This window comes from Rhinatrema bivittatum, chromosome 2, assembly GCF_901001135.1.
Source record: "Rhinatrema bivittatum chromosome 2, aRhiBiv1.1, whole genome shotgun sequence".
NCBI lineage: Eukaryota > Metazoa > Chordata > Amphibia > Gymnophiona > Rhinatrematidae > Rhinatrema > Rhinatrema bivittatum.
In genome coordinates, this window is record NC_042616.1 from 349,430,186 (window position 1) to 349,457,717 (window position 27,532).

The 27,532-nt window shown below is 45.0% G+C and overlaps 1 protein-coding gene across 1 annotated transcript in view; it reads right to left on the reverse strand.

Moving 5' to 3' along the window:
• The window catches only part of NFX1 (nuclear transcription factor, X-box binding 1), a 572,380-nt gene that overhangs the window by 73,739 nt on the left and 471,109 nt on the right, over nt 1-27,532 (reverse strand).

The window sequence follows — 27,532 nt, forward strand, 5'->3', positions numbered from 1 at the left end:
ATGTATTAAGAAAGGCTGGAGTCAGACTGAATTTCTGCCTCCAGGCCTGTGGGATTCACTGCTCATTCCCATACATGCTATTTTAGTTTATTAATTTGTTCAATTGCCTTTCTACATAAGATTGTGCATCATTTTGATTTTAACATACATAATGTCAAAATTTAAATATACAATAAAAACAGCTAATACACAAATTTAAAAGCGGCTGAGGGGGGATATGATAGAGGTGTTTAAAATCATGAGAGGTCTCGAACAGGTAGATGTGAATCGGTTATTTACTCTTTCGGATAATAGACTAGGGGGCACTCCATGAAGTTAGCATGTGGCACATTTAAAACTAATCGGAGAAAGTTCTTTTTCACTCAACGCACAATTAAACTCTGGAATTTGTTGCCAGAGGATGTGGTTAGTGCAGTTAGTATAGCGGTGTTTAAAAAAGGATTGGATAAGTTTTTGGAGGAGAAGTCCATTACCTGCTATTAAGTTGACTTAGATAATAACCACCACTATTACTAGCAACGGTAACATGGAATAGACTTAGTTTTTGGGTACTTGCCAGGTTCTTATGGTCTGGATTGGCCACTGTTGGAAACAGGATGCTGGGCTTGATGGACCTTTGGTCTGACCCAGTATGGCGGCATGTTCTTATGTAAATATATTACACAATATAAACACTGATCAATAAATTAATTGGACACCATAGTGAAAAGTAAGCTGTTAGGATACAAGTATTATCAAAATACTGAGTAAAAAGCCAGGTTGTAACACCCTTTCTGAATTTGAGGAATTTGTTTTCTTGATGCATGGCCATTGATAAGGCATTCCATAAGAACGGTGCCAGGTATTAAAAAATGTTGAGATTACTTACCTGATAATCTCGTTTTCCTTAGTGTAGACAGATGGACTCAGAACAAGTGGGTATAGTGTGCTCGTGCTAGCAGTTGGAGACGGATCTGACGTCAGCACGGGTACATATACCCCCACAGGAAGTGAGGCAATTCAGTAATCTTCCTTGCAAAAGCTGTATTGGATATATGTGTACTGACGATCAATGAAATAGTGAAACAGGATTCCCCTGACCGATTGATAGGAGCTGGAGACCGCCAGCATTCCCAACCGGAAGGCGTCGACACCCGGCAAAGGGGATGCTCTTATGTAAGAAAATGGAATGGCGTACCTTGAATCGGTGAAACCCATGTATACTGGCAGCCGGGCGGGATGCTGAGTCCATCTGTCTACACTAAGGAAAACGAGATTATCAGGTAAGTAATCTCAACATTTCCTAGCATGTAGCCAGATGGACTCAGAACAACTCCAACATTACTTAACTCCCTTCAATCAACATACTTCGCTAGTAATAGCATTAATAGCCACCCCTTATAATGTTATTATATATATATATAATTATCTGATCTTCATTTTCCTTCTTACTCCAAGTTATTGATTCCCTGTTACATGTAACTGCTTTTCTGCACTATTGTTCAAATTGTAAAGTTTATTTTAATTGCACCCCTGTTTCTTGTGAACCTGCATGATGGGACTATCGTCCTGAATGTTGGTATATAAAAAACTTAAATAAATAAATATAAATAAATAATGTACAAAAGCTTTACTCCCGGACTGGGTGGGAGGCTGCTTGAGGACCGCGTAGGACAGCCCTTGCAAATGCTGTGTCCTCCCTGGCCTGGACATCCAGACGGTAGAACCTGGAGAAGGTATGGAGGGAGGACCATGTCGCCGCTTTACATATTTCTGCGGGTGACAGCATCCTAGATTCTGCCCAAGATGCTGCTTGGGCTCTGGTAGAATGAGCCTTGACTTGCAGAGGTGGTGACTTCCCAGCCTCTACGTAGGCCGCTCTGATAACTTCTTTGATCCAGCGGGCGATGGTGGGCCGTGAGGCAGCTTCTCCTTGTTTCTTCCCGCTGTGAAGGACGAACAGATGGTCCGTCTTTCGTACTGCTTCTGTCATTTCCAGGTATCTGGGCAGTAATCTGCCGATGTCGAGATGGCGTAACAAACGCCCTTCTTCTGATTTCTTCAAACCCGCCGTGGTTGGCAAGGATATGGTCTGGTTGAGGTGAAATTGTGAGACTACCTTAGGCAAGAAGGATGGAACCGTGCGAAGATGGATAGCCTCTGGAGTGATTCTAAGAAAGGGATCATGGCAGGACAGCACTTGTAGTTCCGAAATGCGGCGTGCTGAACATACAGCCAGCAAGAACACCATCTTCAAAGTGAGAGAACGGAGAGACAGGCCCCGAAGGGGTCTGAAGGTGGATCCCGCGAGGAAATCTAAAACTATGTTGAGGTTCCACAAAGGCACTGGCCACTTCAGTGGTGGACGAATGTGCTTGACTCCTTTCAGGAAGCGAGAAACATCTGGGTGCGTGGCAATGGTCTTGCCATCCCTCCTGGGACCATAGCAAGACAGCGCAGCCACCTGAACCTTGATGGAGCTTAGGGAGAGACCCTTCTGAAGCCCATCCTGCAGGAAATCCAGAACAATAGGGATTGTGGTCGCATGTGGATTGGTGCCGTGAGTGTCGCACCAGGCTTCAAATACTCTCCAGATCCTTACGTAGGTGAGGGATGTGGAAAACTTGCAAGCTCGGAGGAGTGTATCTATCACCGGCTCCGAGTAACCTCTTTTCTTCAGCCTAGCCCTCTCAATGGCCAGACCGTAAGAGAGAATTGAGCCGGATCCTCGTGGAGGATGGGACCCTGACGTAGCAGGTCCCTGAGAGGAGGCAGGGGAAGGGGCTCCCCTGCCAGTAGTCTTCTCATGTCCGCGTACCAGGGTCTTCTTGGCCAATCTGGTGCCACTAGAAGAACTAGGCCCCGGTGCTTCTGAATCTTGTGGATGAGGGTGCCCAGCAGGGGCCACGGAGGAAAAGCGTATAGCAGGGTCCCTGGAGGCCATGGCTGAACCAGGGCGTCGATCCCGTGAGAGAACGGATCTCGCTTGCGGCTGAAGTATCTGGGTACTTGAGCATTGGACCTGTCCGCTAGTAAGTCCATGTCCGGAATCCCCCAGTGATCCACAATCATCTGGAAGGCTGTGGGCGACAGCTGCCATTCCCCCGGATTTAGGCTTTCTCTGCTGAGGAAGTCTGCCGTGGTGTTGTCCCTCCCGGCAATGTGGACGGCGGAGATATCCTGAAGATTCGCCTCTGCCCAAGCCATCAGCGGGGCTAACTCTAGGGACACCTGTCGGCTTCTGGTTCCGCCCTGACAGTTGATGTATGCCACCGTGGTGGCGTTGTCGGACATCACTGACTGCCCGGTTCCGCAGTCTGTGAGCAAATTTCAGGCAGGCTAACCGGACTGCCCGTGCCGCTAGACGGTTGATGTTCCACCCTGACTCTTCTCTGTTCCATCGCCCTTGTGCGGTGAGTTCTTCGCAGTGTGCTCCCCATCCGCTCAGACTGGCATCTGTGGTGAGCAGAGTCCACGTGGGGGAGGACATCTTCGACCTCCTGCTCGTGTGGTTGGACTGCAACCACCACCGTAACTGGGTCCGCACTCTGGCTGGCAGAGGTAGATGCATGGAGTAATGCTGGAAGCGAGGGCTCCAGCGAGAGAGCAGGGAGCGTTGTAGAGGTCTCATATGGGCCCTTGCCCAGGGTATCACTTCCAGGGTGGATGCCATGAGGCCAAGAACCTGCAGATAATCCCAAGCTATGGGCTGGCTGGCTCCCATCAAGGACCGGAGACGCGTCTGAAGTTTTAACCTTCTCTTGGTGGTGAGACTGACTTTGTCTGCCTGGGTGTCGAACTGGACTCCCAGGTATTCCAGTGATTGGGAAGGCTGTAGGCAACTCTTGTTTAGGTTGACTACCCATCCCAGGCTTTCCAGAAGGGCGATCACTCTGTTGGTTGCCCGATGGCTCTCCTCTCGTGATTTCGCCCTGATCAGCCAATCGTCTAGGTAGGGATGGACCAGGATTCCTTCCCGTCTGAGCGCCACTGCTACCACTACGATCACCTTGGTGAAGGTCCGCGGCGCCGTGGCTAGCCCGAAGGGCAAAGCCCGGAATTGGAAGTGGCGTCCCAGAACCTTGAAGCGTAGGTAGCGCTGATGATCCGAATGGATCGGGATATGCAGGTAGGCTTCTGACAAGTCTAAGGCCGTGAGGAATTCTCCTGGCTGTACTGCGGTCTTGACTGAGTGCAGAGTTTCCATGCGAAACCTCGGGACCTTTAAGTATCGGTTGACTGACTTGAGGTCCAGTACGGACCGGAAAGTGCCCTCTTTCTTGGGTACCATGAAATAAATGGAATAATGTCCAGAATCCATTTCCCATGCAGGTACTGGGACTATGGCTTTCAAGGACAGGAGCCTCGCCAGGGTAGCTTCCAATGCTGCCCTCTTGTGGATTGGACACGGAGATTCCACAAACCTGTTCGGAGGGAGATGATGGAAGTCCAGATAATACCCCTCTCGGATGATGGCGAGGACCCACTGATCCGGCGTAATCTCGACCCATCTGGGGTAGAAGAGGGTTAACCTGCCCCCTATGGCTCCGTCCCCCGGATGGATCGGCTGATTCTCATTGGGAGGCGCGGCCGGGCCCTGAACCCGAGCCGGCTCCCCTCTTATGCTGCTTGGTCCGAAAGGACTGGTTCCTGGCCTGAGGACGAGGTGCCTGGTAGCGACTCCTATAGGGAATGAAGCGTTGGGAGCTTCTGCCTCTGGATGGCCTTGGAAAGGCGCGCTGGTTCCTCTTGAACCTGTCTTCCGGCAGTCGAGGTACTGGAGAGGCGCCCCATGTGCTGGCCAGTTTATCAAGGTCGCTGCTGAACAGGAGAGAGCCCTTAAAGGGCATTCTGGTGAGGCTTGTCTTAGAAGAAGCATCGGCTGACCAATTCCGTATCCAGAGCTGCCTCCTGGCAGCTACAGAAGAGGAGACCCCCTTGGCTGTCGTACGGACTAGGTCAGATGCGGCATCCGTGAGGAACGAGAGAGCTGACTCCATGTTCGCTGCTGGAGCATTGTTCCTGACCTGTGACAAACAGGAACGCGTCACCACTGTGCAGCAAGTTGCGATCCGCAAAGATAGAGCTGCTGACGTCAGATCCGTCTCCAACTGCTAACACGAGCATACTATACCCATTCGTTCTGAGTCCATCTGGCTACACGCCAGGAAAGGTCTGTTTCAGGATGGTGTCCAGTCGCCGGTCATGAGGCTCCTTGAGGGCCGCCCCCCCCTCAACTGGAATGGTAGTGCGCTTGACCACAGCGCTAACCATGGCGTCCACCTGAGGGCACGCCAGCATCTCCTTGATTGCCGGATCCAGGGGGTACATGCCTGTCAGGGCCCGACCCCTTTGAATGAGGCCGCTGGTGCAGCCCATCCCAAATCTATCAGTTGCTGTGCGGCTTGCAAGAAGGGAAAATGGGGGGCTGCAGGACGAAGACCTTCCAGCAGAGGGTTCTGCGTAGATGGCACCGTAGTGCTGGGGCCTGTAATAGCCAACTCCGCCAGGCACTGAGATACCAGGTCGGAGAGATCTTCCTTGGGAAAGAACCGCCTCATGGTTCGATATGGCTCAATCCCAGAGGGAAGTTCCCCCTCCTTGGGGGGTTCGGACTCGTCCTCTGAAACATCAGGGTCCGCATGAACCGGACTGCCCGGAGGCGGGTGCCCACGATAAGGGTGCGAAGGTCCAGGGGCAGGATCAGCTGGAGCAGCAGCAGGGCCTGGACGGGAAGCTGATTGCATCTGCACAAGGCATGGATCCCCTTAAAGAGATCCACCCAGGAAATGGAGGCGGTCTCTAGTCATCGGGGTACCAGGTCCCCCGGGATCCCAGGTTATTCGAGACTGCCCGCTAGATCCGGGGTGGCCCCTGGGGAACTGTCGACAAACCTCGGTTGAGACTGGTCCTGGCCCGAGGCTCCCACGGCCTCCTCACATTGGGCACAAAGGGAGTCTGGCTCCTCGCTGTGCGTGGCCCTAAGCTGGCATGCTGAGCAGAGGCAGAGAGCTTTCACGCCGGAATCAGGAGGCGTCGCCGCAGGAGACGCCGGGGCGTTCGAGTGCTCCATTGCGCGCTGAAGAATATGCGCCTAATACAATATGCGCTCAATAATATGCGCTCAATAATATGCGGCAGCAATATGTGCTCAATACAATATGCGCTCAATACAATATGCGCTCAATAATATGCGGCAGCAATATATGCTCAATGATATACAATATACGCTAAATGATATACAATACGCGCTCAGTAATATGCGATCAGCAATATGCGCTCAATAAGATACAGGCGCCTATCATGGGTGCTCAATACCTGAACAAGACCGACAAAATGGCGACCTCCGCGGCGTGCCGCATACAGGCAACGCCGCCGATCCTCGTACCTCGGAGACCAAAAGTAAGAGATGTACGCCTTACCTGATCCTCGGCGCTTCCCGGCTGGAACCCGGGCGGTCTCCGGCTGCGGGGGGAGAGGGGAGATACCTTCACTGCCGCGCTTGAGGAAATGCACCCGCTGCCTCTAGGTCCACGCCGGGACTGAGGCGCCTCTCAGCCCGGCCCAAGCCCTTCTCGCTCGGGGGCTAGATCCCTGCCGCGATTCGGCCACCGGACCGAGGCATAGACCTCCGAGGGATCGCGGAAATCACCACGGGAAACTCAACTGGGGAAGGGACCCGAGGGTATCACCCGCAGGAGTGCGGGGCTCGTTGTTCTGTAGAATTTAGTAAGTAGAAAGTAGTATTGGAAAACACGCTCAGCGAGCGTGCAGGCTCTCCAAACTGCTTTGGAGACGGAAATTACTGAATTGCCTCACTTCCTGTGGGGGTATATGTACCCGTGCTGACGTCAGATCAGTCTCCAACTGCTAGAACGAGCACACTATACCCACTTGTTCTGAGTCCATCTGGCTACACGCTAGGAAAAACACATTTGTTGGGTACTATTTAAACTAATCTCTGCTGGGGAGGGAAGTCTTAATAGATACTTCTAGGAAGAATGCAGACAGTGACTAGGTGTACAGGTTGGCAAATTGGCAAGTTACAAACGGAAATCTTTATGCAGTGCTTTAAACATTAGATACAACATTTTAAATTTTATTCTACACAATACTGGAAGCCAATTAAGCTCCTATAAAAAAGTGAAGTAACATAAAATCTTTTACAGCCAAAACCCAGCCTAGTAGTTTTATTTTGCAAAAGCTTTAGTCTTTTTACAGATACCATTGGGAGTCCCTGATAAAGGTTGTTGCCAATAATCTAAATCACTCAGTATTAAAGCATGCATGAGTGTTATAAGATCATTTTGATCTAAAAACAGATATAATCAAATACATTTCAAGTATTACAAAGATCATCATACAACTGCAGACATTTACCAAGACATTCATCTTTTGAGAAAGCTGGATGAAAAAAGCAGAGTTGCTTACCTGTAACAGGTGTTCTCCCAGGACAGCAGGATGTTAGTCATCACATATGGGTGATATCATCGATGGAGCCCTGTCATGGAACACTTTTGTCCACGTTTCTAGGACTTTGACTGGCACACTGAGCATGCCCAGCGTGCCACCAACCCTGCATCCAGCAGGGGTCCCCCTTCAGTCTCGTTTGTAGCAAAAAGTACGAGCGAAAAATAAATTAATAAAACATAAGCGAACCCAACTCCGCAGGGTGGCAGGTGGGTTTCGTGAGGACTAACATCCTGCTGTCCTGGGAGAATACCTGTTACAGGTAAGCAACTCTGCTTTCTCCCAGGACAAGCAGGATGGTAGTCCTCACATATGGGTGAATAGCGAGCTACAGGATGCCCGAACAGAGTGAACCAAAACCACCCAACGACGTGCTACAGGAACAACAACTGGGGTGGTTTTGGGTAGGAGAGCAGCCTGAGTTTCTCAGTGAGACGCAGGAAGGAAGTTGGGTTATCAAACTGGAAACAAATTACACAGCACAGATTGGCCAAAGATGGAATCCTGCCAGCCAGCCTTGTCGAGACAATAATGAGCTGCAAAGGGGTGGAGGGAGCTCCATGTGGCAGCTATGCAGATGTCAGTAAGAGGTACAGAAAATAGGTGTGCCCCTGACGTTGCCATGGCTCTCACAATGTGCTTTCACGCGTCCTTGTTGCGGAAGGCCTGCTTGTTGGTAGTAGAAGGAAATGCAGTGATAGGGGTATACTACCGTCCACCTGGTCAAGATGGTGAGATGGACAGTGAAATGCTAAGAGAAATTAGGGAAGCTAACCAAATTGGTAGTGCAGTAATAATGGGAGACTTCAATTACCCCAATATAGACTGGGTAAATGTATCATCGGGTCACGCTAGAGAGATAACGTTCCTGGATGGAATAAATGATAGCTTTATGGAGCAATTGGTTCAGGAACCGACGAGAGAAGGAGCAATTTTAGATCTAATTCTCAGTGGAGCACAGGACTTGGTGAGAGAGGTAACGGTGGTGGGCCGCTTGGCAATAGTGATCATAACATGATCAAATTTGATTTAATGACTGGAAGAGGAACGGTGTGCAAATCCAAGGCTCTCGTGCTAAACTTTCAAAAGGGAAACTTTGTTAAAATGAGAAAAATTGTTAGAAAAAAACTGAAAGGAGCAGCTACAAAAGTAAAAAATGTCCAAGAGGCATGGTCATTGTTAAAAAATACCATTCTAGAAGCACAGTCTAGATGTATTCCACACATTAAGAAAGGTGGAAAGAAGGCAAAACGATTACCGGCATGGTTAAATGGGGAGGTGAAAGAAGCTATTTTGCCAAAAGATCTTCATTCAAAAATTGAAAGAAGGATCCAACAGAAGAAAATAGGATAAAGCATAAACGTTGGCAAGTTAAATGTAAGACATTGATAAGAGAGAATTTGAAAAGAAGCTGGCTGTAGAGGCAAAAACTCACAGTAAAAACCTTTAAAAATATATCTGAAGCAGAAAGCCTGTGAGGGAGTCAGTTGGACCGTTAGATGATCAAGGGGTTAAAGGGGCACTTAGAGAAGATAAGGCCATTGCAGAAAGATTAAATGATTTCTTTGCTTCGGTGTTTTCTGAAGAGGATGTTGGGGAGGTACCCATAATGGAGAAGGTTTCATGGGTAATGATTCAGATGGACTGAATCAAATCACAGTGAACCTGGAAGATGTGGTAGGCCTGATTGACAAACTGAAGAGTAGTAAATCACCTGGACCGGATGGTATACACCCCAGAGTTCTGAAGGAACTAAAAAAATGAAATTTCAGACCTATTAGTAAACATTTGTAACCTATCATTAAAATCATCCATTGTACCTGAAGACTGGAGGATAGCAAATGTAACCCCAATATTTAAAAAGGGCTCCAGGGGCGATCCAGGAAACTACAGACCGGTTAGCCTCACTTCAGTGCCAGGAAAAATAGTGGAAAGTGTTCTAAACATCAAAATCACAGAACATATAGAAAGACATGGTTTAATGGAATAAAGTCAGCATGGCTTTACCCAGGGCAAGTCTTGCCTCACAAATCTGCTTCACTTTTTTGAAGGAGTTAATAAACATGTGGATAAAGGTGAACCTGTAGATGTAGTATACTTGGATTTTCAGAAGGCGTTTGACAAAGTTCCTCATGAGAGGCTTCTAGGAAAAGTAAAAAGTCATGGGATAGGTGGTGATGTCCTTTCGTGGATTGCAAACTGGCTAAAAGACAGGAAACAGAGAGTAGGATTAAATGGACAATTTTCTCAGTGGAAGGGAGTGGATAGTGGAGTGCCTCATGGACCTGTATTGGGACCCTTACTTTTCAATATATTTATAAATGATCTGGAAAGAAATACGACGAATGAGATAATCAAATTTGCAGATGACACAAAATTGTTCAGAGTAGTTAAATCACAAGCAGATTGTGATAAATTGCAGGAAGACCTTGTGAGACTGGAAAATTGGGCATCCAAATGGCAGATGAAATTTAATGTGGGTAAGTGCAAGGTGATGCATATAGGGAAAAATAACCCATGCTATAATTACACAAAGTTGGGTTCCATATTAGGTGCTACAACCCAAGAAAGAGATCTAGGCGTCATAGTGGATAACACACTGAAATCGTTGGTTCAGTGTGGTGCGGCAGTCCAAAAAGCAAACAGAATGTTGGGAATTATTAGAAAGGGAATGGTGAATAAAACGGAAAATGTCATAATGCCTCTGTATCGCTCCATGATGAGATCGCACCTTGAATACTGTGTACAATTCTGGTCGCCGCATCTCAAAAAAGATATAATTGCGATGGAGAAGGTACAGAGAAGGGCTACCAAAATGATAAAGGGAATGGAACAGCTCCCCTATGAGGAAACACTAAAGAGGTTAGGACTTTTCAGCTTGGAGAAGAGACGGCTGAGGGGGGGATATGATATAGATGTTTAAAATTATGAGAGGTATAGAACAGGTAGATGTGAATCGGTTATTTACTCTTTCGGATAGTAGAAAGACTAGTTGGCACTCCATGAAGTTAGCTTGGGGCACATTTAAAACTAATCAGAGAAAGTTCTTTGTTACTCAATGCACAATTAAACTCTGGAATTTGTTGCCAGAGGATGTGGTTAGTGCAGTTAGTATAGCTGTGTTTAAAAAAGGATTGAATAAGTTCTTGGAGGAGAAGTCTATTACCTGCTATTAAGTTCACTTAGAGAATAGCCACTGCCATAAGCAATGGTATCATGGAATAGACTTAGTTTTTGGGTACTTGCCAGGTTTTTATGGCCTGGATTGGCCACTGTTGGAAATAGGATGCTGGGCTTGATGGACGCTTGGTCTGACCCAGTATGGCATTTTCTTAAGTTCTTATGTGGGTATTTTACCAGTGCCTATAGCTCATTGACTCTGCGAGCTGATGTTATAGCACCTAGAAAGATCATTTTCCAAGTGAGATGTCGAAGCTCGCAGGAGCGCAGGGGCTCGAACGGAGGTCGCATGAGCCGTGCTAGTACAACAATAAGGTCCCATGCTGGAACCGGAGGACGCAGTGGATGCTTCAGTTGGAGCAAGCCTCTCATAAAGCGCCCTACCAGGGGTTGCGCTGAGATCGGAGCATCTCCTATACCTTTGTGGTAAGCTGCTGTGGCGCTGACATGCACTCAGATGGAGGAAGTCTGTAGACCAGACTCTGAAAGGTGCCACAGGTAGTCCAGGAACATTGTTGTGGGGCAGGAAAAGTGATCTATTTGTTTTGTCATGCACCACAAGGAGAATCTTTTCCATTTGGAATGATAAGATCTTCTAGTAGAAGGCTTTTGTGAAGCTACGAGGACCTGGGACACATTGTCAGAAAGGTTAAGGGATTGTAATATTAACCTTTCAACATCCAAGCTGTCAGAGACAGGGAGTGAAGGTTCGGATGACGCAATAGTCCGTTGTTCTGCGTTAGAGTTGGATCTGTGCCCAGGCTCATTGGTTGCTGGACTGAGAGGTCGCGTAGGATGGGAAACCTGACACAGCCAGTGAGGGGCTATGAAGATCATAGTGCCCAAGTCCTGCCATAACTTCACGAGAGTCTTGCTGATTAGTGGAAGTGGAGGGAAAGCATACAAAAGACCCATTGTCCATGAGTAGGTGAAGGCATCTCGTGATGGTGTGTTGTGGCTGCTGTGTAGAGAGTAGAAATTGTCCTCTCTGCGGTTGTGAATTGATGCAAAGAGGTCTATGTGCGGGCAGCCCCACTGGTGGAAAATTTGGTTTGCTACAGTGGGATTTAAGGACCATTCATGGGGATGAAAGGTCCGGCTGAGATTATCCGCCATCACATTATCCACGCCTGCCAGGTAGGCTGCTCTCAGTAGCATGGAATGGGAGAGAGCCCAGGCCCAGATCTGCACCGCCTCCTGGCATAGCAGGTAAGAGCCTGTGCCCCCTTGCTTCTTGAGGGACCACATGGTTACCTGGTTGCAGTTTGAATTAGGATTACCTTGTTGGAGAGGCAATCCCGAAAAAAGAAGAGGGCATATGGAATTGCCCGGAGCTCCAGAAAATTTATCTGGTGCTTTGCTTCCGCTGTGGTCCAGGTTCCCTGGGTTTGGAGGTTGTTGACATGGGTTCCTCAACCCAGGTTGGAGGCATCTGTTAATGTAATTTCAGGTTTCGGAGGTTGAAAGGGTAATTCTATCTGAAGATTGGACTCCTGTATCCACCAAGCTAGTGAGAGACGAAGTTGGCTGGTGACGTGGACAATGTGGGACATATGTTGATGTGATTGGGACCACTGGGACTTTAAAGTCCATTGTGTTACTCTCATGGCTAGGCGAGCCATTGGGGTAACGTGAACCGTGGACGCCATGTGAACTAGCAAGGTTAGTAGGTGACGAGCTGTAGTGGTTCGGCAAGACTGTACCGATTTTGCTAAGGTTGACAAAGAGCATGCTCGGTCCCTTGGGAGGACCGCTTTGGCTTGGATGGTGTTTAGATCTGCTCCGATGAACGAGAGGGTGCGTGATGAGAGTCAGATGTGACTTGGGATAGTTTATGAGAAACCCCAAGGATTGTAGTAGGCTAATGGTAAAATGGAGGCAGTGAAGTACTACCTCCTCGGATAGACCTCTGAGCAGCCAATCATCTAGATATGGATAGATGTGGATGCTGCGCTGTTTTAGGTAAGCTGCTACTACTGCCAGGCATTTCATAAACACGCGGGGTGCTGACGCTAGGCCAAATGATAGCACTTGATATTGGACATGTCTGTGACTGACTACGAATCTGAGGTATTTTCAATGAGACGGGTCTATGGCTATATGGGCAAATGCCTCCTGAAGATCTAGAGAGCACAGCCAATCTCCCTGTGCAGGAGAGGGAGCATGGTGCCCAGGGTTACCATTCTGAACTTTTCCTTGCAGAGATGTTTGTTTAGGGCGCGAAGGTCCAGTATAGGACGAATGCCGCCTGACTTTTTTTGAATTAGAAAATATCAAGAGTAGAACTCTTGACCCCACTGCAGTCGAGGTACCGGTTCCACTGCAGGAGGGTCGAGAGCGCTGCCTTGAGAAGTGGAGTGTGGTGAAAAGTCCAGTGGTAGCATGAGAAAATTTAGATGGTAACCGTGGGTAACCACAGAAAGGACCCATTGGTCTGTTGTAATTGAGTGCCATATGTTGGCAAAGTGGCACAAGCGGCCTCCCAAAGGAATTGGTGTGGTAGGCGGGGGTTGACTTCTGCTCTCTAGGAAGGAGTGAAAACCCCGATGCTGGACCAGTCTGCGGAGCTGGTTGGGCTTTTGGGGCCCTGTGTTGCCAAAGGCTGACCTCTTTGAGAGGGTCTAGGCTGTCGAGTACGGGATGGAGGAGGGTAATACTTATGTGGCTTATAGGATAGCCTCCTAGGTTCACGTCTAAAAGACCTCTTTTGGTGGTAAATGAGAAGTCCGAGGGGAGACTGGACAGCTGACGCAAGGTGTCAGTGAACTTTTAGTTGCGCCACTGTTCCTGAATTTTGTCGCCAAACAAATTGTCCCCTGTGCATGGAAGGTCTGCCAACCTTTCCTGGACTTCCTGGTGTAGGTCACAAGATTTGAGCCATGCCCAGCGTCTGGCACTTATGCCTGCTGCTGAGACTCAAGGCAGTTTCAAAGATGTTGTATGCTGCCCTAACTTCATGCTTTCCAGCATCGAGTCCTTTTTGGAGGATTGCAGTGAGTCCCTCTTAAAATTCCTCTGGTAGGGTCTCTGAGAATTCTAGGACTTTCTTCCAAAGATTCGAGTACTGAGTCACGTATAGCTGGTAGGCTGCTATAAGTGCCATCAGCATAGAGCCATGGAACACTCTTCGTCCGAAGGCATCCAAGGATTTCTGCTCTTTACCAGGAGGGGCAGAAGAATAGGGCTGGGATCTCTTGGCTTTCTTCTGGGCAGACAACACCAACAGAGTGGTGGGGCAGTTGGCTTTTCTGAAACCCTGGAGCTGACTGAACCAAATATGTGGCATCGGTTTTTCTCTTCACTGGTGGAACTGTGCCAGGGGGCTCCCAGGTATATTGTAACAAGTCAAGGAGCACTTCATGTACTGGAAATGCCATCACTTCCTTAGGGGCATCAACAAACTACAATACCTCAAGCATTTTGTGCCTGGCATCCTCCTCCATTTGTAGTTTAAAAGGGATGGTTTCAGACATCTCTTTAATGAAATTGGCAAATGTGAAGTCTTCAGGAGGGGAGCGGCAGCGTTCTTCTGGGGGGTGAAGGCTCTGACAGGAGTTTATCTGAGTCCTGAGTGTCAGAGGAATCATCACCCCAGGGATTATATGGTGTATCTCCAGCACCATGCGGGCCTTCAGATGGAGGTAGAAGTCCAAATCCAGCCAGATCTGGAGGTGGCACCGATGGGAAGGATGGAGGCACCGAAGCAGGAGGAACTGGCACCAAGGACGGCGATGGCATCGGCATTTTCTATGGATATCGGGGTGGTAATAGACCAGATGGTCCTGGAACCAGCTCCAGCATCGGTAAATGTTGTTCCTCATCAGAGGATAATGGAATGGGAATCAGTGTCGGAGGCGCCGATGGCATCAAAGGAACAGGTACAGATGGCAGTGCACCAATTGGCATATCCGAGCGCTTGAGGCGTGGAGTCAGCATGGTAGGCACTGGATCAGGTGTTGGCATGGGAGCCGGCGGCAATTGGAATTCCCGAAGTGCCAGAAGTACTGCCTCTTGGACCATCCAGTCCAATTCCTCCCGGAAGGCTAGTGTTGGTAACACAGCAACCGGGGTTGGAGGCTCAGAAGGCGTTGCCGGAGGGTCCACCTGAATTAGTGGAGTCTCGGCTCCCGGCACCGGTGCAGGTGGGGAATGCTTCGATGTCCCGGGTCCAGAGGAGGATGAAGCCCCCTCTCCCCGGGGACTTCTTGGCTGGTGGCTCAATCGATATCGATGCCGAAGGTTTGTTCGGTGGCGGCACCAGAAGAAGGCTCATGTCGATGATGATGACTGTGCTTTTCCTGATGCTCGATTCGGTCCTTCTCTGGCACAGAGGACGAAGATGTCAATGCCTTCAAAAGTGAAGATTCCGGTCACGGGCGGTCACCGGTGTCTCGATGGCTCTGAGACATCGATGGCGACGGAGTCTATGAAGATGAAGGCTTTCGACCCGATGTACTTTTGGCTAGAGTAGACGGAGACACATGCTTGAAAAGGTGTTCCATCTTCTCCTGGCGACCTTTTGGAGTCAACTGGGCACAGCTAGTGCACCGCTGGACATCGTGGGTAAGCCCCAAGCTCAAGACACACACATCAGGAGGGTCCCGTAATGGACATAGTCCTCGGACACTCAGGGCACTTTCGAAAACCGGTCGCCATTTTTCAAAAAAGAAGGGTGGCGTGCGGTCAGTGGCCGTCAGGCACAGATGAAAGCACTGCTGGGAACCGACTGCAAAGGACGAGGTAAAACTTACCAGTGTCGGCAGAGGTCGGCGGTCGATGAGGGACCCTGGGATGGGGAAAAAGTTTGAAATTTTAAAGAAAAATTCAGTGAAGAAAATTCTTGAGGACAGAGCTCCTGAGAACTGCGAGACTACTATTGTGCGTAAAAAAAGAGACTGAAGGGGACCCCTGCTGAATGCAGGATTGGTAGCATGCTGGCCATGCTCATTGTGCCAGTCAAAGTTCTAGAAACTGACAAAAGTGTTCCGTGATAGCGCTCCAGCGATGATGTCACCCATATGTGAGGACGGACTTCCATCTTGTTTGTCCTGGGAGAATCATCTGGTTAAGGTGAAAATTCAATGCAACCTTAGGCAAAAAGGTCAGAACTGGATGAAAGAAACCACCTCTGCTGAAAACACAAAGTACAGGATTTCTGCATGATAATGCCTACAATTCTGAATTATGCCTGAATGAACAAATTGCCATTAAGAACACTACCTTCCATGACAAATCCTTCAGAGACGGCTACCAAAGAGACACAAAGGGCTAAGCCACAAGTTCACTAAGGATTAGATTAAGATCCTACTGGGATACTAGGACCTGAATAGGGAGATGAATACATTTAACCCCTAGAAGAAAACGGACAACATCCAGATGGGAGGCTACTAAGGCTCCCGAAGCTGACCCCTATAACAAGAGATCATCAGCACTAGAACCTTCAAGAGAACTGAGGGCTAAACCTTTATCTAGCCCCTCTTACAAGAAAGTAAGAATGGTTGAGATGTCTGCCTGCTAGAGCAACAGTGAATGAGCTTAGCAACAATGCTCAAATAACTGTCAGACCCAGACATAAGCCAAAGAGGTTAAGTGGTTAATGGCCTTTTAATAGGGTAGAAATCTGAGTTGTTGAATATCTTTTCCTGCACAGATGAAACCTCTCAAGGGCCAGGCTGCATGACAAAATATGGATCCTCCATCAGAAGTGAGCCTTGGTGCAATAAACTAACCGCAAGGAAGACAGAGTAAAGTCAGCCCTTAGCCTCATTAGAGCCACATACCATGGTCTTCCTGCTTAGTCTGGTGCCACCAGGATCACTGGTAACCTGTGATCCTCTATTCTTCTTCTTATCCTGCCTAGCAGCTGTCAAGGAGGAAATACCTACCAAAGTTTATCCTTTGGCCAAGGTTGGAGTAGTGCACCAATTCTGCTGAACTCCATTCCTTCCTGTGAATGAAAAACTTGCTGACCTTTGAGTTCTTGAATGTCACCATGACATCCATACAAAGGATGTCTGATTGGTATACTACCATCTAAAAGGCTATCTGGCTGAATTGAATTCCCCACTCCCTGAGATCCAACATATTCCTGCTAAGGATTGTCAGTTTGAATGTTTTCTGCTCCTGCAATGTGAGTTGCTGAGAGGTGAAGAAGATTCTGTTTCGTCTGGAATAGACTTGCTTCTTGAGCCACCATAAGGCTCTGAATGCCCTCGTTTGTTAACAGACAATGCCACAACAGTAGTGTAACAACTTACTAGGAGCAGAAAACACAGCAGTACCAACCAGATGGCCCTGATCTCCAAAATGTTTTTCAACCAAGAGGCCTCTGCTTGAGATCACAGCCCCTAGGTCACTTGGTTGCCACAGAGGGCTCCCCAGCCTAATAGACTTACATCCATGACTACAATCTAACTAGGAGGCTCCAGATCCATTTCCTTTAATATATTTATGGAGGAAGCAAACTCCCATACTGCAGGCAGAAGAGGAAGATAACCTTTCTATTCCTTTCCCTGTGGAGACCAATGCGATAGGCATCTGTAGGGGACGCATGCAAGCCTTTCCTGTGTAAAAAAAAATAAAAAGACGACTCACCTTGGTATCAAATCCAGTTCCAAGGTATTCCAGCGACAGAGAAAGCAAAAGACTGCTCTTTGTATAATTCACTGCCTGGCCTAGGTCCTCCTGAATCTGTACTACTCTGAATAAAGCAGCTGGCTCACCTGAAATAACTCTGCTTTCATCCCAGGTTGGGATGAACCATACCACCTTCTCTGAACAAGAAAGCTAGGACCACAACAGTTACCTTGGAAAAGGTCCTCAATGCCTTGGCAAGACCAAAAGGAGGCACTTTGAATTTTCCTAAAATGCAAAAATGAAGACCCTCCCTGATGGAAATGTGAAAATATGCTTCTGAGAGGTCCAGGAATGATAAACCACTTGTGTGATTGCCACGATGGACAAAAGAGTTTTCACGTGATATTGAGGTATCTGCAGGCACCTGTTGACTTCTCTGTGGTTGAGAATGGAATGGAAAGACCATCCTCCTTTGGAATTACAAAACAAATTGAATACCTAACTCATCCGTGTTCATCAAGAGATACCAAAATCATCATATCCATTCAATGGCGCTTTTCTAGAGTTGCCTTTACTGCTATCCCCTTGCATCCAACTTCAGAGAGAGGAAGAACAAATTCCAAGGAGTAACCTTTCTGAATAATCTCATGAATCCACTGGGCCGATATGACATGGGTCCACTCCTGCTTATTGAGATCACCTTGGAGGGAATCTGCTAACATTCATTGAGCCACTTGGGCATTAGTAGAGGCTGCTGGGTCTCCTAGCTCTCTAAAAAGACCTAGATGTCTGGGCTGAAGACTTACTCTGGACAAAATCTTCTGGTCTCTCTGTGGTGACCATGTCCTCTATTACAGCAAGAAGCTGAATGGCCCCTATACTCCGGAAGCTTTTCAGGCTTCACTTCTGCCAGAACTTTAACTAGTTTTTCCAGATCTTCTCTGAATACCAACTTCCCTTTAAAGAGAAGCTTTCTAAGACATACCTTTGAAGCTATATCTGTTGCTCAGTTTTACAGCCATACTAACTTTCACACCAAGACAATAGACTTCACAGATCTAGAATAAACCCTCGCCAGTTCATAAATAGGAGTAGTGTTTGTGGTGTTTCCTAATGAGTCATATCCAGACTGTCCAGAAATTGCTGCAACCAGTGCACTGGGTTTGGAGCCATGTAACCTCCACAAATGGCAGACTGGTAGCCAAAACTGAAGTGGAAAAAGCTTGCTGTCTATCCTGTGACTCCTTAAGAGCAATACTCACTTCTACAAGGATAGTCATCTTACAGACTATGACCAACACCAGGGCATCAACCTGAGGAATCTGGAATAAGTATTCCCTGTCCTCCACCAAGAGAGGATAAGCCTATTCATGGATTTACTCTCCTTGAGGGCCCCTTCAGGAGACTCCCATTCTGCCAACACCATGTGCTTCAATGCCTTGTGGAGCAGAAAGGCCCTACATAGCTTTTCTTGATCCCTAGGATAGGGTTTCCTTCAAGGTCCTCCTCAGAGTCTGACATACAGAGACAACCTTGGAAATGACACAATTAAGATCCTCTTTTTCAAACAACCTAATCACCAAGGATTCTTCTCCTCCTCCACCAAATCTCAGGGCTATCAGGCCCCACATCTTCCATTAGCTCCCCAACTGAGCCCAAAGGAGAACCTGGAATGGGCAGCTTCTGGGGAAAGTCCAGCACTTGCATAGCCATCTGGGGCTTGGGGGCAGAAACCCCACGGAGAAAATCCAGTCCATGACCGCAAGGCCTGGGGTGCCTGAGACCCCCTCCCTTACCAGGCTTTTGCATATAGAAAAATAAACTGGTATATGGCCTTCAAACAATCCCGAGGCAAAAAAAAATATTCTTGAATTGAGCAATCCAAGCCCAAGAGGTCCCCCTTAGGAAAGGTTTCCTTCTGATCCAGCCCCAATTTCCCCCTCATCCTCACCCATAATGACAGGCCTTCAGAGCAGCCATTTACTCAATAGTGCCATGTTGGGGTGCTAAAATGACAGCTATCCCCATCTGCACCTTATCCCTCATGACAGCCAGCTCCTCTGCTTGTATTTTTCTGCAACTGGGAGAAACCTCCACTAGGAGCGCCATCCAGTTCCCTCACTGATTTTTCTTAAGTACCATCACAAACTTGGCAGGAAGAGCTGGCCGTGTCTGGGACACACTGATCCCCATACCCAGTGCAATGATAGTCTCGATCAGCCAGTCTCCGCCTTCCCCAGATTCCCTCCAGCAGCAAAAAACATTGATTCCCATGGCCCAGCCGATTAACACCCTAGCCATGGTGGCCCCTATGGAGGTCCACCTCCCTGGATATAAACAGGGCGGAGTTGATCCAGATGGTAGCTATTAAAATGATCCGTGATCTTCGTTAAAAAGCATATGGGGACAGAGTTAAAGATCTAAACATGTATATCCTAGAGGAAAGATGGGTTAGGTGGTGTTATGATAGAGATATTTAAATAACTCCAAGGTATCATTGCATAGGAGGCAGGTCCCTTTCATTAGAAAGGAGACTTTGGAAGAAGGGGTCATGGAATTTATTTATTTATTTAGATTTGTTTTTAGGAATGAGGGTGAAAGGGAGTAATATAAGGAAGTATATCTTCAGAGAAAGGATGGTGGATGCATGGAACCAAAATCTAATTGCTTTCATTATTAGACATACTATACTGTGAATTAGAGCATGGAAAAAACAGGAATTCTAGCCCAATTAGATTTAACAGCAACCTTCGATACAGTAAATTATAAGCAATTATTGTGTAGAATTGCTCAGATTAGTATTGGTGTCAAAGTATTATCCTGATATAGGTGGCATATAAATGCAAAACTAAACAAACACCAGCAAACAAACTAGAGGAGAATGCTCCACTTGGAGAAGGGAATTGAGTGGTGTACCTCAGGGATAATCTTTATCCCTTATTTTGTTTTTATATATATATATATATATATATATATAAACATTGTGTGAGATATTATATAAGCTCAACAAGACGTCCCTTCCATGGATAGGCAAAAACCTCCAGAGTGTGCACTATCAGTAGTAGAGTATACAGACAAACTAGATTTAAAATTGTTTTTAAGCCACATATTAAACAAGTGGTAAAAAAGGGATTTTTCAAAAGCTTAAGATGTTAATGCTATTGCAAAAGTTATTAATGGCTGACCTTTTAAAATCCACAGTGCAATTTCTAATATTCAGTCAGATTAACTACTATAATAGTTTCATGGTGGGTCTTCCAAAAAAAAAAACAAAACACACTTTTGAGACGTCCAGTTGTAACTTGCTTAGCTTACCAGGTGTATTATAAGTGGGCTAAAATGCTTTTAAATAAATAAATGGTAATGGGAGCTATGCGATGAGATCATATTTCCCCAGTACTGCATACGTTGCACTGTGGCTACCACTTAAATGGAAGTCTCAATTCAAGATTTCAGTTGCCATGTTTAAGCTTTTAATTACTGACCATACATGTTCAATAATAGGTAAACTATATAAATATGTACACCTGGACGTATACTGAAATCAACTGATGAGAATCTATTGATAGTTCCATCTGTGCGTGAATATAAATTACAGGCAATATGTGTTTGGACTTTTTCTTTTGTTGCACAGACCTATTGGAATGTCTTACATTCAGAACTGCATGCCAAACGATATTAAAGATTTTAGAAAGAAAATTAAGTCTTTATTTTAGAAAGGCATTCCAAAATATTACACAAGTTGAGTGGCCTTTTTATTTTATGCAAGTGCTATTAATTTTTGTTTATGCAATATGATTTAATGTCTGTTTTAAACGTTTTAGGACTTTTTCTGTACACCATGATCGTATTGATGGAAATTTGTGGTATATAAAAATTGCAAATAAAATAATCTTCAAGTGGAGGAGGTAGAGAAGAAAACATGGGATCTCCGAGGAAGTGATTGGGATTGTAGAGCTAAGTAGTTGTGGGGATAGGTGGACAAAATTGTATTTAAAAGACTTGTTACCCACTGTTATCCATGGTTCAAGGCAATGTACAAATGAACATTCATAAGATAGAAAACCTATACAAATCAGCATGAATGATGCCTATCAACTTGACTAGAATGTAAAACATTTATCACATTCTCATGTCCAGGACCAATAATAGTAAATATCTAATACATCTCACTAACTAATCACCAACCCTAAATTCTTGTCTAAATAGAAATATTTTCAACTGCTTTTAAAATGACTGGGTGCAAGTGGGAAAACACAATTGTTCTGGTAGGGAATTCCAGAATATAGATCCTGCTACTGAAAATGCTCTATCCATGGTTTTGGAACAGCGAGCCCTCCATGGAGAGGGAATGTCTAGTAAATTTTGATGTGCATATGGGGGGGGGCGGTTATAAATATGTAACATGGCATAAATCGAAGGAGAAGTGTTACTCAATAACCTATGGCCACCTTGTATTTAACACATCACTTAACTGGCAGCCAGTGGAGTGAATTTTTTGAATTATGTCATTGTTGATTGAATCTTATGTAATTTTATTATGTTTTCTTGTACTCCCGCCCTGAACACAGGAGGGCGGTAATACATATTTTAAAATAAATAAAATAAAACACAGAGGTAATGTGATCATATATCCTAGCAGCGGTGATAATATATGCAACTGAATTTTGAATAAGCTGCAAAATACTTAGCTGGCAACCCAATATAAAGCACACTGCAATAATCCAAGCTGGTGAAAACCAAGGCTTGAAGTACTGTCTGAAAAGCTAAGGGAATGAGTAATAGCTTCAGCAAACATAACAGTCACAATTTAAAGACAGACATTTTTACTACAGACTTGGGCTCATGATTCCAATAAGACTCCTAAATTTCTGACTTGGTTTACAATAGGTATAATCACAGCCCTAAAAGCTGAAAACAGATGGAAATCTGATCAAATGTAAATCTATTCAAAATATTCACTTCTGTTTTCTCAACATTGAGGAGCTAACTTGTTGTAAAACCACCACTTTTTAACAGTAGGTGCATAGAGCCAATAACCAAACTAGTGCCACGTAGATGTTAAACAAGGCTGTTGATAAGGCAGATCCTTGTGGAATGCTTGTGTCAAATGTGCACCAAAAAGGATGCTGCGGAACATTCTTCATCTGGTAAGAACACAATAAACAGACATAATAAAATCTGATGGTTGAAGCTATTAATGCAGCTGACACACTGAATAAGACCAAAACATAATTTAAGTAGCTATCAAATTCTATTTGAAAGATCCAGGCTGGAAAGCAACAAAGTCTTGGTGCTGAAAAGTTTATGAAACCCAAATAGATATTAGTCAAGAACTGAATGTTCCTCAATGTATTCATTCAGATATTTCAAAACAGCACTCTCAATGAACTTCATCAGAAAGTGGAGAGACAAAATGGGTAGATAGTTCTAAAAACATGATGGATCAAGAGCAGGTTTCTTTTTTTTTTTTAAGCCAAACAGAAGCCCTAAGATTATCAAGAAGATGCCTTTCGTTATAGAAAGATTAATGATAGCGTTGACAGAGCTGCTGATATCCCTAAGAACAATATAGTGACAAAGGTATTTAATGGACAAGTATCAGGATTCACGGCAGCAGCAATGTTTCACAATCTCCTGTCTAGTCAAAAGAAACTTGTGGGTCGGTAAGGATTTCCCTTCCCTGTTGAACTCTGTAGCCGAAACTCCTGAGAGCACCTTTCGGCACAGCACTGACATCCTCTCTCTGTGCTCCAGACCACCACAAAAGGAGGCACACAATGGCATGCCGCCAAAGCCACGCATCCCTTTGTTTCAATTTGAGCTCAACTGTTCTCTTTAGACTGCCTGCTCTTCTCTCTGTTTTTTTGATGTTCAACGGGTAAGCAGAAGGACCAAGTACATGGCTCTCATGTCCCCATACTCTCCGGCCAATCAATGATTCCGCAGATGTTTTCAGGAGTCGAAGAGCTCTCAAGCTCTGTTAATCCTCTTGTTGCTGTTGGCGCTTGGAGCAGCGTCTCAGCTAGAGACAGAAACATCTCTTAGTCCCGAGCTCTGTCCACTTCCTCCTGCACTGGATCCTGCAAGGTTCTCATTGTCTTAAAGTGTGGCTGTGGTCACTCGGATAGGTGGGTTTTCACCCATGGTTGTTGAGTCATCTGGACTAATGGAGGAACCTGTAGTGGATTCTGTTTTGCAGAGGCTAGCAAGCATAGGCCTGGAAGATATTTGGCGTGATTTGCTTCTACCTGAGAAAAACTGTGAGCAATGAAATGAATTCCTTTTCTTCTTTGCTGGATACAATGAAGAATCAAGTTTCTATTCTGCAATCTGGAGTTTCATGCCAAGAGGAAAGGATTAAGAATTTGGAATCTTATGTTTCTACTACACAAGAATTCAAGGCAAATTTGGTTAAAGATATGTCTTTTGTTTATTGGCATTTAGAACTCTGAAAATAAATGGAGATTAAGTAATCTCTGTTTTTTGGGTTTTTTTTTTAAATTTCGCATGCTCTTCTCCAGTCCAAATGAGTTTATCCTGAGGTTTATGGAAAATGTTCTGGATCTTTCTGATGAGCATTATATGCCTATCTTCACTAAATTACTTTAGATCTCTATTAAGGGGAAAAGAGATTATTTTTCTAATGTCATTACATTTTGTCATCTTCTCCTCTTTGCTTAACTGATTTTTTGCAAGAGTTGGAAGATGTGATTAATGAGAGACATTTTATTAGTATCAGTTTCTTCATTTGCTCAAAAAACTCAGAGAATGAGATTATAATTTTCTAACATAGATGCTCTCTTCATGGGTCACAAAATCCAGATTTTCCAGATGTTTATAGTCAGACAACAATTTATTTATTTAGTGGCATTTATTATCTGCCTTTCTTACATTCAGAGCGGGGTACCTTAAGTACATAATACAGTAATAAACTAATAAAATAAACTCTTAGGTGATTCAACCATATGAGTAAAGCCAAACGTCATATAGCATGGATACACATGGAAACAAGAGGTATATGGTAGCAACTAATTGATCAAATAGTGACTAGAGTCGCAGCATACATGGAGCTAACAGGTATACAGTAAACAATTAAAGATGTCGCTATTGAGTAGTTATGAAATTATGAATAATATTGAACAGAGGATAACATGAGCATTAGGGATCTCAGGGAGGATTTATAGGCAATTCGAGGGGGCTAATTGAACTCCAGAAGGGAGAATTATTGGGGAGTATAAATTGTCTCATGTTGGGAAGGCATTTTTAAAGAGGTGGGTCTTTAATGTTTTTTTGGTTTTTTTTAAAGATTCTTTTACGGAGGCACCTCTCTTCCTTTGGTAGGCTGTTCCACAGGAGTGGACCCGCTGAGGAGAAGGCCCATTTGTCTGGTTTCATCAAAATGGGCCAGGTTCAGAGATGGAACACTGAGTAGCACTGAGTTTGTCGAGCTAAGGGACCGGGGGGGGTGTGGATTTTCAGTATTGAAGAAATCCAGGGGAAGTGTATGTTGTATAAAGATGAGTGAATAATCATAGCAAGCTTGTATTGTACGCGGTGAGAGATTGGGAGCCAGTGTAATCTTTCAAGGATTGGGGTAATATGTTCTTATGTGGAACTGCCAGCTTGCTGCAGAGTTTTGTATGATCTGTAGGGAACGTGTAGTGTACCCTGGGAGACCTATTAAGAGAGAATTGCAGTAGTCTAAAACAGAGAAAATTAGAAACTGCAGGATGGATTGGAATTCGAGTGCTCCAGGAGAGGTTTCAATTGGTGGAGAAGTCGCAGTTTGTAAAAAGAGTAATTGGTAACATTGTGTGATCACGTAAAGAAAGGGAGGGGTCAATAGTAACTCCTAGGTTATAGGCAGTTTGAGAGATTGTAATGCATTGAGAATCAAATGAGAAGTGGTTGGGAGTGTTTTGGACTTGGCTCGTGATAATATCATCTCAGTCTTAGAGACATTCAGTGCTAATTGGTTGCCATGGAGCCATTTTTGAATGGTTTTCAGGCAGTGGGAGAGAAAAGTTTCGGTCAGGGCCCATGCTTCCTTCAGGGGAAAGAAGAATTGGATATCATCCAGATACAGCTTGTAATGAACTCCAAGGCTAGAGAAAGTTCAACATAAGGGTGTTAGGTAGACATTAAATACAGCCGTAGAGAGGGCAGATCCTTGGGAAACCCCAGATGTAAGGGTTGTGGTGAAAGAAGTAGTGGATTCAATGTGGAATTTCTGAGTCCTATTAGTGAGGTAGGAGGTAAACCAGAATAGGATGGAGTCACTTAGACCAAAAGAGAACAGCCTGGTTAGTAGGATAGAGTAGTCCACTGTGTCAAATGCTGAGATGTCGTCAAGGAGACCCCATCTCACTGTGTAGGAGTTAGAAAGTAGCAGTAATTCAGTACTATGGTGCTTCCTAAACCCAAATTGGTATTGACTGGTATTTATTGTAGTTATGTAGTTATTGTAGTTATGATGATTTCTGGCTTTCTGCAAAGAGGATTCATGAAGGAATACTTTGATTTTCATTTTATTATGATTGGATATGTTTGTTTTCTTTGCTTTGTACATGATATACTTGTATGTTTATAAACTGCAATAAATATTAAAGTAATTAGTTTGTATTATAAATTAACACAGATTAATAATGAATTTTTAATGCTAATAAGTGTTTGAAATGTTTTAAAGTTTCATGCATGATACATAATGGGTATTGCAAACTGCTTAGAAAGCCACTGTAGGAAGCAGTATAAGTACATAAGAAATTGCCATGCTAGGTCAGACCAAGGGTCCATCAAGCCCAGCATCCTGTTTCCAACAGAGGCCAAACCAGGCCACAAGAACCTGTATATGGCATTATTTATCAATAAGAATACAACTAGTAGGTCTCAGACCTGCATGCCTACAGCCCACCCATGTTAACCTTGTGCCCACCCAAAAAATCAGTTCTGGATAAGCTACTGATGCTGGGTGGAGGAATTGGTCTATATTTTGAATTATCAAGCTTGGGAGGGCCATAGCCTGATGGAACATTTCCAGGCAGAGAGAAGGCAATATGAAGATCATAGACCCGTCTTCTGAATTTTATTATCATCTTGGCTATCAGAAACAGAAGAGGAAGATATGAATATAGAAAACCAGTCCCTTAATGAAGAGAGAAAATGTGTTAGATTACCTTTTGATCTCTTCCAAGAACAGAAGTCTTGAGGAGTGGTCAAGTGATTGGCAATAAATTTCAATACAAAAAACTGCAGACATGCATTTTCGGCAAAACTCCAAATGAAACATGTAATTGGGGTGAGATAGTAATATCCAAGCATGAGAAAGACCTCACAAAACAATATGACAAGGTGGTGGCCAGACTAATGCTAATGCACACAGTGAGGTATGACAAATATAACTGAAAAACAAAAGGAGGTAACATTTCTGTACAGCTTGTTAGCGAGATCTCATTAAGAGTAGTGTGTCCAATTATGGATGCCATACCTCCAGAGCAGAGATAATTCAGAAAAGAATGATATAGGCTACATAAAAAATCTTATAAGAAGAGACACGGGGTGTTGGGGGGGGTGTAGAATCTCAATAGTGATAAATCAACCCCAGTCCTTGATTACCCCTCTAAACAATTTTGTTTTCATGATATCCACAAAGAATATGCATAAAATAGACTTGCATACAATGGAAGCAGCATAAGTAAATCTTTGTTATGCATATTCACTGTAGATATCCTGAAAGCCAGACTAGATAGGGGGTACTCTAGGTCTGGTTCAAAAGCATTGTACTAGAACAAAGGGTCATGATATGAGGCGGCATAAATTTAAAAATCTCTCTTCATTTGGGAGGAGTAAAAACATGATAAATTGGATAACAGAGCTTTAAGTAGAACCCATAGCAGAAGATAATTCCAATAGTATGGTTTCCAGGATATCTCCCTTAAACAAGAGAGTGTACCCTCTTCCTTTTGCTGTTTGCTCTGGTCACAGGCCACTCACCAACATAATACATTCTCATCCTGATACTACGTGATTAGGAGTAGGGATGGAGAAGAGTCCAGAATTGCCTTGGTTCCTAGCGATACTCTACTATATATTTAAAACTCAATGAAGTCTGTTTTAATAGAGGATATAATGGAATTTGGTTGCTTATTGGGATATAAGGTAAATATACACAGATTTGTTGGCACCAAAGCAATCTCAGGTAATTAGAAAGGAAATTACGGACAAATTCCCCGTTAAATTAGCAAAGGAATATCTGCATGAGATTAGCCTGAATAGAGCAGCAGTTATAACTCTGAACATTTTGCTGGGCAGTCTGGATGGACCATTT